At 30.5% G+C, this 14,285-nt stretch overlaps 2 pseudogenes; one reads left to right on the top strand and one right to left on the bottom strand.

Annotated features, from left to right (window-relative positions):
• LOC145982800 (cytochrome c oxidase subunit 3 pseudogene) overlaps positions 1 to 12,158 on the bottom strand; it is a 39,643-nt pseudogene extending 27,485 nt beyond the window's left edge.
• On the top strand, positions 6,065 to 10,083 carry LOC145982799 (NADH-ubiquinone oxidoreductase chain 5 pseudogene; annotated as a pseudogene).
• Positions 12,159 to 14,285: the final 2,127 nt, after the last annotated feature.

Genomic DNA, 14,285 nt, shown 5'->3' with positions numbered 1-14,285 from the left:
GGCATACATCTTCGAACGCAAACCCGCGAACTCGACAATAATATCACCGTTACATTCATCTTTCAGTTTACCTAGGACTTTTTTGTTACGAGATGGAATTCCAAATCTGTTGGGTTGAGGATACGCAGAAGTATCGAAATACTCGAGCATGGAAGGATTTTTTATGTCTTCATAGAGGTTAGGTGTTTGTATGCTGTAAATGAAGCTGTCGGTGTCCGTGTACAAAAGTGACATCTTATCATTGTAGAAGGGTTTCATCACGTCATAATGAAATTCGAACATGTAAAGTTTCGACAAGTCGAGAACCGTTGCGCCAACGTAAATTGGTTTTCTGAATTTCACCAATTTTATATCTAGATTGAAAAGTGCCAAATTCTCGTTGTAAATTTTTCTCGACTTGAATCTAGGATCGGCTATCCACTTCCGACATTTATTCTTATCGGAAATTAATTTCACGTCTACGTACTTTCTAACATTCTCCATGGTCTTTCCGTACACCGCATTGTTCATTAATTTAAAGAAGTCCTTGGCTAAATCGGAAGTGGCAGCTGTTCTATGTTGTGTGTTAGTTTCTATGTAAGGTCTTAACCACGTGGAATGTTTAAACTTTAGTATTCTTCTAACATTTACTATCTGAACACCCTTCCCAATCAAAAACCGGAGATTCTTGTAGTGGACGACGTATCTCTGTTTAGGGTCCAATGTTAACAAAAGCTTGTCTTGAATCGAGTCGGGTGGACATTTGATTTCGGGAGTCGGAGGCAAATCCGAAAACGTGTCGTGCAGGTGGTCGGAGAATTGGAGATCTACCTCTGCGAAGAAACCACACTCGCTATCGTCGAAATGAATAATGTCTATCGAAGTGGGATCTAACCATTCGAATCCCCCGTAAGGAAGTTTCTGAACCATGGCATGTCCGTAGAGATTATTAACGTCGGCGTAGAAGATGTAATTCGATGCTCGATTTGAATCGTAATCTTCTTTCATGTGTACGTTATTAGCTTTTGCATGTCTCTGTACGCATTGCACCATTCCACCTCGTATCCCTCTTTCGATGAAAAGTAACATGTCAACGTCCGATATCAGTTCCAGCTTGACCTTTGTCTGGAATAACATTGCCGACCACGCTAATCCCGGTAGACTGTAGAAATACGCTGGATCTAATTTATAAATATTCGTTGCCGTTTTCCTGAACGCTTGAAAAACATCCGCGAGTATCGTCACGTCTAATTTTAAGTATGCGTCGTGGTAGTCTCCGAGTGTCCTACATTCTAATTTCTCCCACATGAGTTGCGCGTGTTGGTATTCTTCGTCCGTGATTCCTTTCTCTCTGAGTCTGCTGTAAAATTCTCTTGGAGGTGGGAGAGCGTCGTCGTTAAATTTAGAATTATCACTAACATATTCGTAAGGATAAACCCCTTTACGTCTAACAAGTTCTATGTCTACGTTGGGAAAACTAGCTCTAGTTATTTTAAATTGATCGTCGGTGAGTTTGTTCGCTAAAGCATCCAGACTTGCAGAGAGAAATCTATACGAATCCAGGAAGCGCATCTCGATTGTATTTTTCGTTCCCGGAATCGACACTTGCTTGCTGAGACTAATGTAGCGTTCTTCATTCTCGGCCAAGACACCTATACGTTTCGGATCGTAGCCAAGATGTCTCACCAGGTGGTGAAAATCATATCCGCTTCCGTTGTGAAAGAATATGGGGATGAATTTAGGTTTCTGGATTTTAAGATTGCACGTGTTGCAAATTCCACCTATGTAGTTTTCGCTGAAATGATCGTGGTGGAATATTTTTTTGTTCTCATCAGTGAAACTTTGATCACATACCGGACACACCTCAGTGGAATTGTAATTTTGAAGTTCATTTTCAGTTAAAGGTGCCATCGGTTTTGATGTAAGCAGTACGCTAGCAATTACCTCAACCTCCTCCACCATTTTTTCCAGGAAGTGTTCGATTACATTTGGCCCGCGGTATATATATGCTTCATTTATTTTATCACGTCGCACAACAACATAGCCGAAACTATTAGGTTGATGAAGCTGGTACGGCGTTGTGGAGGAAATTTCAGGATCCGGTTCGCAGTATGAGAGTGGTTTCAGGAACGCCTCGAAATCAGCGACGATGATTGCGGGATGTTCTAACAATGCCTTGTGCATTTTGAATTCTTCGACTTCGTTCGTTTCGGGCATCAACATTCTAGCCGGTCTGTTGTTGCCGCAATATATTTTATGTTCAGCAAGTTTCTCTATAGCAATTTGACGACTATGAAGATTTTGATGATCACGTCGGTCTCGATCGTCGAACGTGGTTAGGCATCTCGGGCAAACTTCGATGCAATGTTCATGCTTGGTTGTTTGGCTTCCTAGTAATCGAGACATTGAACGAATTAGCGTGTAATGATAGACACCCTCGTTGGAAATGAGAAGGAGATTTATTACACAAGCATTGTCATCGTCGATATCGCTTATCCTGACGGGATGCACGAGATATTTATCTGACGTGAAGGAATATACATTAATAGCGATGCGTTTTTCTGCACGATTTTCGAACTTTGTTATATCCGACAATGTCACCGGGAATTCGATGCCAGACATTACACTTTCAAACTCGGACTCATATTGTTTGTAATGATAAACCCGTTCTGGATGATTTGACCAATGAATCGGATGAAGTTCTGATAACACACACCAAAGGAAACACTTTTTATCGCTGTTCTGTATATTTAACACAGCCCTCTTGTGTTGAATGTTCGGTGGAAGAGGAACGTAGCTGGAAGCGCGAAGAGGCGAGAATTGGTTCACGTAAACAGTTAACGTGTGAGGACTTCCACATAGAGACCATCCCGACCCTTTAGCCTCGAAATCGTCATGTTTCTTAACCAGCTCGTTGGAAACTTTATGATAGAAGTTGTCTAAATTTTCGACGTCAGCAAAATAAAGAGTCTGGTTTTTTGTACGATGATAAAAAATACTCGTTGTGCCATCAACTTTCTCGTATTCAGAAAACAGAACAACGTATACTTTTATAGAGTTGTTTTCAAGTTTATCTTTTAAAATATTTAGTACAGATGTTTTCGTTTCATCCAAGAAACTAAGGATGTCACGGCCTGGTTCTGACTTAATTGAAAAATCCTGTTAGTTTGTTATAGGTTATTAGTACAGTGTTGGGATTTATTAAATATATGAAATATTAATTTTTATTATAGGAGATGTTAATGATCGTACCTTTTGTATCAGGGAGGATTAAATTTTAATTGAATATTCTATTTTCTCGAAGGGTAAGGAGCTAGTAGACTAATTTTAAGGTAAAAGTGTTATATTTTTCTGTTAAAATTGTTATTTGTAATAAAATGTTATTCGACTTATCTTATATCTAGTTATTAGGGAATAATATTTAATATAGCTTTACATTTTAATATTTTTATACTGCTATATATATTACAATATTAATGTTTAGTTATGACTAGGGGGATGTGCTTTTGGTTAATATGTTGGTTATAACTTTATATTAAACTATTATATTTATTGGTTTGGAGATTGCTAATTTTTGTAATTTTGTTTTAATTTATTTGAAATTTTATTAAAAATTTAGTTTGGTTTTACTTGCTTACTTAATTATATGTTTTAATTGGTTTTATTTTGAAATTATGATTCTATTAGTATATTTATTTAATTAATTAAAGGAATTAGGCAAAATTTATTCTCGCCTGTTTATCAAAAACATCTTTTCATGATTTTTTATATGAAGTATAACCTGCCCAATGACATTTGTTTAATGGCCGCGGTATTTTGACCGTGCGAAGGTAGCATAATCATTAGTCTTTTAATTGGGGGCTAGAATGAATGGTTGGACGAGGAATAGACTGTCTTTAGTTAATTAATATATAATTTTACTTTAAAGTGAAAAGGCTTTATTTTTTTAAGGGGACGATAAGACCCTATAGATCTTTATATTATTTTAATGATGTTTTGATTAGTAATATAATTATATATATTATTAAATAGTATTTTGTTGGGGTGATGGGAAGATAATAATTAGCTCTTTTTTATTTAATATTCAATAATTTTTGTTATTTAGATCCATTTTTAGTGATTTAAAGAATAAGTTACCTTAGGGATAACAGCGTAATCTTTCTTGAGAGATCATATCGACAGGAGGGGTTGCGACCTCGATGTTGGATTAAGATATCATTTGGGGGTAGTATTTCAAATTTGATGGTCTGTTCGACCTTTAATTTCTTACATGATCTGAGTTCAAACCGGCGTGAGCCAGGTTGGTTTCTATCTCTTAATATTAAAAGTGTTTTAGTACGAAAGGACCAAATACTTATATTATATATATAATATTGATTAATAATAATTACTATTATGGCAGAGAAGTGCATTGAATTTAGAATTCAATAATGAAGATAAATTTCTTTTTATAGTAGATGATATTAGATTTGTTTATTGGGGTTATTTCTTTTATTATTTTAGTTGTATGTGTTTTAATTAGAGTTGCTTTTTTTACTTTATTTGAGCGTAGGGTTATAGGTTATATTCAAATTCGTAAGGGGCCTAATCGGGTTGGGATTTGTGGTATTTTTCAGCCTTTTGCTGATGCAGTTAAATTATTTACTAAGGAGCAAACACTACCTACTTTGAGAAACTATTATCCATATTATATATCTCCAGTTTTTAGTTTATTTTTGTCTTTGGTTGTTTGGGTTGTTTTTCCATATCACACCTTATTATTTAATTTTTATTTGGGGGTATTTTTCTTTTTATGTTGTATGAGAATAGGAGTATATAGAGTAATATCTGCCGGGTGGGCATCTAATTCTAATTATGCGTTACTTGGGGGTCTTCGAGCCGTTGCTCAAACCATTTCTTATGAGGTTAGATTAGTATTAATTTTACTATCTTTTATTTTTTTAATTGGTGGTTATAATTTACTTTTATTTAATGTTTTTCAGAATTATTTATGATTTATTTTTATTGCTTTACCGTTGGCGTTAGCTTGATTGAGTTCTTGCTTAGCTGAAACTAATCGGACTCCTTTTGATTTTGCTGAGGGGGAGTCTGAACTTGTTTCTGGGTTTAATGTTGAGTATAGCGCTGGTGGATTTGCTTTAATTTTTATATCTGAATATGCTAGTATTTTATTTATAAGTGTTTTATTTAGAATTTTATTGTTGGGGGATACCACTTTTCTTATTTTTTTTACTTAAGGGTTATTTTTTTAGGATTTATTTATATTTGAATTCGAGGTACATTACCACGATTTCGTTATGATAAACTTATATATCTAGCTTGAAAGAGTTTTCTTCCGGTTTCTTTAAATTATTTATTTTTTTTTGTTGGTTTTAGGGGATTAATTGTATCAATTTATATTTAGTTGCATAATAATTAGAATGTGAAGACTTCTAGAATATTTATATTCTATTTTATGTTTTCAAGACATACACTTAAAGTTTCAGTCAAGAAGTCATTTTTTTAAAATTTTATCTCATAATAGTAGGGTTGCCGGGGATATAATGAAATATATAAAATATATAATTGTTAATACTTGCCCAGTAGTAATATATGGAGTCTCTACTGGTCGGGCTCCAATTCAGGTTAATAAAATAAAAGTTGCAAATATTAATCAAAATAATACTTGATTTAATGGATAAAATTGTAGTCCACGAAAATTTCTTTTATGGTGTATTGGTATAATAAATAAAATTATGATAGATAATACTGGTGCTACTACTCCTCCAAGTTTATTTGGAATTGATCGTAGAATGGCGTATGCAAACAGAAAGTATCACTCTGGTTGAATGTGTACTGGGGTTACTAGTGGATTTGCAGGGGTAAAGTTTTCAGGATCTCCTAGGGTTGTTGGAAATATTAATGAGAGTTGTATTAGTCTTAAAATTATAAGTATAAACCCTAATATATCTTTTATTGAGAAATATGGGTGGAATGGAATTTTATCCATGTTGCTATTAATAGATAGTGGATTATTAGATCCGGTTTGATGCAAGAAAAGTAGATGAATTATGGATATTGCTATTAAAATAAATTTTAATAAAAAATGAAAGGCGAAGAATCGAGTTAGTGTAGCACTATCTACTGCTAATATAATTATAACCCCAATAGATCATGTGTGAAAATATAAGTAGGATCCATAATATATTCCTCATCCAACATGTATATATATACAAATGAAAAATATGGAGGCACCATTAGCATGAATAGTTCGTAGCATTCACCCATAATTGACATCTCGGCAGATGTGTATTACTCTAGAAAAGGCTAAATCTGTTCTTGAAATATAATGTATTGCTAAAAAAAGACCTGTTAAGATTTGGATTGAAAGACATATTCCTATAAGTGATCCAAAATTTCATCAATAGGAAATATTTAGTGGGGCTGGCAAGTCTACTAATGCATTATTTGCTAATTAAAGTAGGGGGTGATAAATCCGTGCTGGTTTTGTCATTTGTAATTATTTAATTATTTTTAGAGGCCCATGTGAAAGTCTAGTAATTTTTACAATTGCAATTAATGTAATAAATAGATATACTACTGTTATAGTAGTTATTATTATAATGGATTCGTTGTATAGTTTTATTCCTGGTAGGGGCGGGATACTTCTTCAAGTTGTATAGGTATCTATATTTTGTAGTATTGAGGGGGCTAATAATGGGTCTATTATTATTAATATAAATAAACACAATAATATTAAAGTTACACCCATAATTATTATTTTTGTTCTTATTTTGAATATTTCATTTGGTGTAAGTCTTGTTGTGTAAATAAATAGAACTAATATTCCTCCTAAAAATACTAGAAATAATACATAGGAAAGTCATGTGGATTTTAAAAATGTGGATATTGTTAGGCAGGCAGTAATAGTTTGTATAATTAGTGTAATTCCTATAGATAGTGGATGTTTTATGTATAATATTATTAGTGCCAATAATAATATAACAGTAATTAGTATTAATTGTATTTTAATATCAAGGGGTAGTTTAATAAAAATATTGGCTTTGGGAGCTAATGATGATATAATTATATCTTCCTTGATGTTTTTAGAATTATTAATTCATTAATGATTTACAAGACTATTGTTTTTATTAAACTATAAAAACTTATGTTAAGAGTATTATTTATATTATTTATTTTATTTACTAGATTTTTATGCTTTATTTCTCAACGTAGGCATTTATTAGTAACTCTATTAAGACTTGAATTTATTGTGTTATCCTTATATTTATATATAACTTATTATTTTATTAATAATCAGGAAGAAGCTTATTTTTGTTTATTATTTATTTCGTTTTGTGTATGTGAGGGGGCTCTTGGTTTATCTGTTATAGTGTCAGTTACACGTACTCATGGTAATGATTATTTTAATTCTTTTGTATTATTAAAATGTTAAAATATATTTTTTATTTTATATTTTTAATCCTTTTGAGATTTAATAGTTCTTTGTGAATGGTGGTTCAAATTTCTATTATTTTTGGTTGTTTTTTGTTTTTATTAATAGTATGATTTGGTATCGGAGTATGGGGGACTGGTTATTTTATTGGCTTAGATGTGATGTCTTATTCTTTAATTTTGCTTAGCATTTGAATTATTTTTTTAATAATAGTGGCTAGAAATAGTATTATATCTAGTTATTTTTACCCTTGTAGATTTATATTTTTGTTAATTATTTTATTATTATTATTAATATTAACTTTTATAAGAATATTTTTTTTTTATTTTATTTGTTTTTTGAGGGATCATTGGTACCTACTTTATTTTTAATTTTAGGGTGAGGATATCAGCCAGAGCGAGTACAAGCGGGGGTATATTTACTTTTTTATACATTACTTGCTTCTTTACCTCTTTTGGTTGGTATTTTTATGTTAAATTATAAGATGGGGGGGTTATATATATATATATTTAGATATATTAATATTAATATAAATTATTTTATTTGATATATTAGAATGGTGTTTGCTTTTTTAGTAAAAATACCTATATTTTTGGTTCATTTGTGACTACCTAGGGCTCATGTTGAGGTCCCAGTTAGTGGGTCTATGATTTTGGCTGGGATTTTGTTAAAGCTTGGGGGGTATGGGATTTTGCGAATTATTTCTTGTATTGAGAGATTAGCTGTTAAATATAATATTTTTTGATTTGGTATTAGAATTGTTGGAATTTGAATAATTAGTCTTGTTTGTATACGTCAAATTGATTTAAAGGCCTTGGTTGCATATTCATCTGTGGCACATATAGGCCTTGTTTTGATAGGGATTATAACTATGGGAGCATGAGGGATAAATGGTAGTCTTACTTTAATAGTAGCACATGGTCTTTGTTCTTCTGGAATATTTTGTCTAGTAAATATTACTTATGAACGATTAGGTAGTCGTAGTATATTAATTAATAGGGGGATAATTAATTATATTCCTAGATTATCTTTATGATGATTTATATTGAGAATTACTAATATAGGTGCTCCTCCTTCTATTAATCTGTTGGGTGAAATTAGTCTATTAAATAGAATTATTGGGTGATCTTACTTTAGTTTTGTAGGTGTTGCATTACTCTCCTTTTTAAGTGCTGGTTATACTTTATATTTATATTCTTACACTCAACATGGAATATACTACTCTGGTGTATTTTCTTGTTGAAGAAGTAACATTCGTGAATATTTATTATTATTTTGTCATTTATTTCCATTAAATTTTTTAATTGTTTTTTGTTCTCCAATATTTCATTGAATTTAAATTATTTAAGTAGTTTAAGTAGAATAGTAAGTTGTGGACTTAGTGGTAACTAAAAAGTTCTTAGATCAATGGTTTTTAATTTTTTTATTACAAGTATAGTATCAATTATTTTATTAATTAGTAGAATAATTTTATTATTATTAGGGATAATATTTTTAGTTAGGGATATTACAATTTTTATTGAGTGAAATATTGTTAATTTGAATAGTTCTAGTGTTATCATAACAATATTATTTGATTGGATATCTTTAATTTTTATAGGATTAGTTATATATATCTCTTCTATGGTTATTAATTATAGAGGTTCTTATATAGAAGGGGACTATAATATAAATCGATTTATTATTTTAGTTTTATTATTTGTTGGATCTATAATGTTTTTAATTATTTCTCCTAATATTATTAGAATTATTTTAGGATGAGATGGTCTAGGGCTAGTTTCTTACTGTCTAGTAATTTATTATCAGAATGTTCGTTCCTATTCTGCTGGAATATTAACTGCTTTGTCTAACCGAATTGGTGATGTATTTATTTTATTATCTATTGCTTGAATATTAAATTATGGTAGTTGAAATTATATTTATTATTTATGATTAATTTCTGATTTTGATATAATATTAATTACTAGATTTATTATTATTGCTGGGATAACAAAGAGTGCACAAATTCCATTTTCTGCATGATTGCCGGCAGCTATAGCTGCACCAACCCCAGTTTCTGCATTAGTTCATTCTTCTACTTTGGTTACTGCCGGGGTTTATTTATTAATTCGTTTTGGAGATATATTGATATATACTGTTTTTGGTAGGATACTTTTATTATTATCAGGACTAACTATATTTATAGCTGGGGTCGGTGCTAATTTTGAGTATGATTTGAGGAAAATTATTGCTTTATCTACGTTAAGACAACTTGGGTTAATAATGTTAACATTATCTGTGGGATTAAAGGAATTATCATTTTTTCATTTATTGACGCATGCTATATTTAAGTCTTTATTGTTTTTATGTGCTGGTGTAGTTATTCATGTGATAGGGGATGTTCAGGATATTCGTTGTATGGGGGCTTAATTAATAAAACACCAATAACTATTTCTTGTATAATAATTTCTAGCCTTGCCCTATGTGGGATACCATTTTTGGCTGGGTTTTATTCTAAGGATTTAATTTTGGAAATATTAAACATATCTTCTTTTAATTTAGTAATATTTGTTTTGTTATGAATTTCTACAGGTATAACCATAGCTTATAGTTTTCGATTAAATTACTATTTAGTTGGTAAATCTTATAGAGGTATATCATTTCAATTCTTTTCAGATGATGGGGGGTGAGGTATATTTAAAGGTATATTAGGCCTACTATTCTTATCTATTGTAGGTGGTTCTGGGTTAATATGATTAATCTTTCCTTCTGTTTTTGTTATTATTATTCCACTTAGTTTGAAAATAGGGGCAACTATATGTATTTTATTGGGGGGGTGAATTGGGTATAATATTACATCTTTCTTATTCGAAATTTATCCATTTTTTAATAATAAAATAGTATATTATTTATTAGGTGGAATATGATTTTTACCTTATTTATCCTCTGGTGGATTAATTGGTAGTTCATTTACTACTGGCGGTTTATATATTAAGGCTGTTGATTGTGGATGAAGTGAACTTATGGGTGGACAGGGAGTCTATAAGTATATAAGGAGTGGTTCTTTAAATATCCAATTAATGCATTCTAATTATTTTAATATTTATTTTATATTTTCATTTTTAATAGTAATTTTATTAATAATTTATATGTGTTTATATAGCTTATAATAAAGCATAATATTGAAGTTATTAGGAAGAATAAAATAATTCTGTAGGCACTTCTTGAACTTATTTAAAGTTCAGCTTTATCATGAAAAGATAATGTAATTTTATACTAAAGAAATAGTGTGAGAGTATTAATGGAATTTCACCACTAAAGACGGAAGTTAGCGGCCCCCGCTTAATAAGATACCCCTTAACTGAGGAGATAAACCCTAATTTTATTATTAACATTAATATGCCGCCTCTCTTTGGCTTCAGTTAAATAAGCAAGGGTAATATATACCAATTTATTCAGGTCGAAGCTGATTGCTTTTGCTTCTTGCTCAGTAAAGTAAATTGAATTATTCAATACCTTTTGAATGCAATTCAAATATTATTATTAACTATTACTCTAGCATGCTCATTCTAGTGATCCTTGGGTTCATTCATGATATAAACCTAAAAGTAAGATTAATAGGAATAGGAGTCTAACACATATTCAATATATTAGTTTTGAATTAGTAATAATAACTGTTATTGGTAATAGTAATACAATTTCTACATCAAAAATTAGAAAAATTACTGCAATTAGAAAGAATTTTATAGAGAATGGAATTCGCGCTGAAGATTTTGGGTCAAATCCACACTCAAACGGTGATCTTTTTTCTCGGTCTGTAATTATTTTTTTTGATAGTAATGTGGATAATATTATTACAATTGAGGTAATTACTATAATTAATAATGAGGCACTTATGATTATGTTAATTATATACTTTATTTTATTATAATCTTTTTAATTGGAAGTTAAGCGTACTTTAAATATACTAAGTAAATTATCTACCTCATCAGTAAATTGAAATATAAAGGAATAATCATACTACATCTACGAAATGTCAATATCAGGCTGCTGCTTCAAATCCGAAGTGATGTGTTGGTGAAAAATGACATAAGATGTGTCGAGCTAAGCATACCCCTAGGAATGTTGATCCAATAATAACATGTAACCCATGAAATCCTGTTGCTATAAAGAATGTGGATCCACATACTGCATCAGCGATAGTAAAGGGGGATTCATAATATTCATATGCCTGAAGAATAGTAAAATATATTCCTAATATTAATGTTAATATAAGGGCTTGCGTTGTATGTGAGTGGTTTTTTTCTAATAACCCATGATGGGCTCATGTTACTGTTACTCCTGAGGCTAGTAAAATTGCTGTATTTAATAAAGGTACTTGTATTGGGTTAAATGGAGTAATTCCCCTTGGTGGTCATAATATCCCTAGCTCAATTGTTGGGGATAGTCTTCTATGGAAAAATGCTCAAAAGAAGGATACAAAAAATAATACTTCTGAAATAATAAATAGAATTATACCCCATCGTAGTCCTATTATAACTTGATTTGTATGTAATCCTTGATATGTTCCTTCTCGTGAAATATCTCGTCATCATTGAATTATTGTAAGAAGTATAGCTGTTATTCCTATTGATAATAGAATTATATTTTGTTGGTGAAATCATCTAATTATCCCTGTTGTTAATATTATTGCTCTAATAGCTCCTGTTGCGGGCCATGGGCTTTGATCTACTAAGTGATATGGGTGGTTTTGGTTTGCTGACATTGGTTATTTTGATTCTCTAGAATAAATAGCAATTAATAAGGCAAATACATAAGATTGGATAAATGCTACGGCTGTTTCTATAATAATTAATATAATTTGTGCTAAAATTAATATTGAAAGTCCAATAATTTCTAATATTGTTCCTGTATTTCCAATTATTGATATTATTAAATGTCCAACTATTATGTTTGCTGCTAGTCGCACTGATAGGGTTATTGGACGGATTAGATTTCTAATTATTTCAATACCTACTATAATTGGTATTAATAGTGCTGGTACACCTTCCGGTACTAGGTGTGCTAATATGTGTTTTGTGTTATTGATTCACCCAAATAACATAAATGATAATCATATTGGTAGGGCCAGGGTTAGGGTAAATACTAAATGACTTGATCTAGTAAATACATAGGGTAGTAATCCTATTGAATTATTAAATAAGATTATTGAAAATATACTAATAAATATTAGGGTTCTTCCCTGGTGACTAATTATTCCTAAAAATGTTTTAAATTCTTCATGTAACTTTATTATTATTATGATATATAATATAGAGGTTCGTGATTGTATTAATCAAAATGGGGCTGGGATTATTAATAATCCCAGGAATGTTCTTATTCAATTTAATGATATATTTATAATTGATGATGTTGGGTCAAATGATGAGGATAATCTTGTTATCATTTTCAGTATTTAATTTTTGGTTTATTTTCTATTTTAAAGTTGTTACTATTTAATAATTTACTATAATTATAATAATTGATGATTATAAATAGAAAATAAATTGATATAAATATTATAAATAGGATAATTCAATTTAATGGGTATATTTGTGGAATAAAAAAGTATCTATAAAGATAATTTAGGTTTGACATTCCTATGTTATATGTTAACTAACTTTTTCATTAGAAGTAGTTGTTATATTACTATTTTGTGGTTTAAGAGACCATTACTTACTTTTCAGTCATCTAATGATTCTTGTATAATTTTTATTAATCAATTAATAAAAGATTTGTAGTTTCAACAATAATTGGTATGAATCTATGGTTAGAACCACAAATTTCTGAACACTGTCCGAAAAATAAGCCAATTCGACTAATATTTACTCCTGCCTGGTTAAGTCGTCCTGGGGTGGCGTCTATTTTAATCCCTATGGATGGTATGGCTCATGAGTGTAATACATCTGCAGATGTAGTTAGTACTCGGATATCTATGTTAATTGGTAATACTGTTCGATTATCTACATCTAACAATCGAAATGAGTCTATAGATATTTCATTTGTTGGGGATATATATGAGTCAAATTCTGCCTTTATAAAATCGGAATATTCATAACTTCAGTATCATTGATGTCCAATAGTTTTAAGAGTTAATGAAGGTTGATTGATTTCATCTAATAGGTATAATAAACGTAGAGAGGGTAGGGCAATAAAAACTAGGGTAATTGCTGGTATAATTGTTCATATTGTTTCTAATGTTTGTCCTTCTAAAAGTATTCGGTTTGTCAATTTGTTATTAAATAATGATGCTATTAAGTACCCTACTAATACTGTAATTATAATTAAAATTAATATTGTGTGGTCATGGAAAAATATTATTTGTTCTATTAATGGGGAGGATCTATCTTGTAATCCTACTTGATTTCAGGTTGCCACTTTTAAGTAAGGGATACCCCTTATATTTGAAGCTTAAATTCAATGCACTTCTCTGCCACCTTAAAAATTAGTTGTTAGTAAGTAGTATTGGAAGTTCTGAATATGTATGTTCAGAGGGAGGTGACATTTGATATCATTCAATTGATGATGCTTGTTGTAGATTAAATAATGTTGGTCGGGCACTTGTCATACCTTCTCAGGTAATAAAAATTATAATAATTACTGCTGTAAATGATAGGATTGACCCTAATCTTGAAACAATATTTCATATTGTATACGCATCTGGATAATCCGAATATCGTCGTGGTATTCCTCTTAATCCTAAAAAATGTTGTGGGAAGAATGTTAAGTTGACTCCAATAAATATTGATATAAATTGAATTTTTAATCAATCTGGATTTATTATTACTCCTGTAAATAATGGAAATCAATGTACTAGTCCTGCTATAATAGCAAATACTGCTCCTATAGATAA

The sequence above is a fragment of the Lepisma saccharinum genome, unplaced genomic scaffold, assembly GCF_977018435.1.
Source record: "Lepisma saccharinum unplaced genomic scaffold, izLepSacc3.1 HAP1_SCAFFOLD_425, whole genome shotgun sequence".
Lineage (NCBI taxonomy): Eukaryota > Metazoa > Arthropoda > Insecta > Zygentoma > Lepismatidae > Lepisma > Lepisma saccharinum.
Note: the sequence above shows the minus strand (reverse complement) of the source record. Positions and strands in the feature narration are given on the sequence as shown.